Below are 947 nucleotides of genomic sequence, written 5' to 3' on the forward strand. Positions count from 1 at the left end.
CCATTAATGAACTCTCGCACTGATGTGCGAAGTACACTTGACTCTTCCATGCGGTGGACAAAAGAACAAACTTGACAGTTGGGTTCAGTACAGGGGGGCGCATTTCGACTGGAAAAATCGGATGGGACATTAGCTGGTATATACATGGTATCGACTTGCGATAGACAGAAACGCGTGGACTGGCAGAAAATTCTCCTCTACACAACTTGTCTAGAGCCTGTACACATGGCTTACTGTCTGTAAGGATGCATGCTGTATGTCGCGACTGGGTAATGTATGGACTAAAGTGCAGCAGCAGCAATGGCAAGGGCCTCCACTTCACAGGGCAACCAAGTGACTTGGCGTGTACTGAGTTTAGCACTATAGAAACCGGCTAGATGAAGCTTGTCATGGCGTGTGACATACAACGTTGTCTCTTATACACATAAGTTCTTAACAGCACCATCTGTGACAATCCACAGTTGGTCATCAGGACGTGGTAGCATAATAAGCTTATTAGAGGAAAGTGCATTCTGTGCAGTTTTGAAGGCTTCATGTAAAGCATCACTCCAGCATATCGCTTCCTTGGACTGTAGGCCAGCGATTGCCTCCTCTAAGGGAGCGAGAAAGGAAGCACATTGGGGAATAACGCGCGCTAACACCTTGTATGCGCCAATAAATGAACGCAAACCCTTAACAGTCTGTGGTGGAGTGCAAGATTGTAATGTAGATATACGATGTGGGTTTGCCTGAATAGACCCTAGAGACCATGTCCATCCCAGAATAGTTGTGGTTTTTGGACAGATACTGGTTTTACCAGCAGAAAGTCGCAGGCCACATTTGTAGATGCACTGTAGAAGCCGCCGCCAGTTAGTTCATCATAACTATCCCCACCACAATACAGGTCGTCGGCAAGTTTGGCAACCACTCCCTCCTCGATCAAGTCTCCCAACACGCGACATGTAAGC

This window comes from Anneissia japonica, unplaced genomic scaffold (assembly GCF_011630105.1).
Source record: "Anneissia japonica isolate Jap-2015-1 unplaced genomic scaffold, ASM1163010v1 scaffold288045_len58451_cov111, whole genome shotgun sequence".
Classification (NCBI taxonomy): Eukaryota; Metazoa; Echinodermata; class Crinoidea; order Comatulida; family Comatulidae; genus Anneissia; species Anneissia japonica.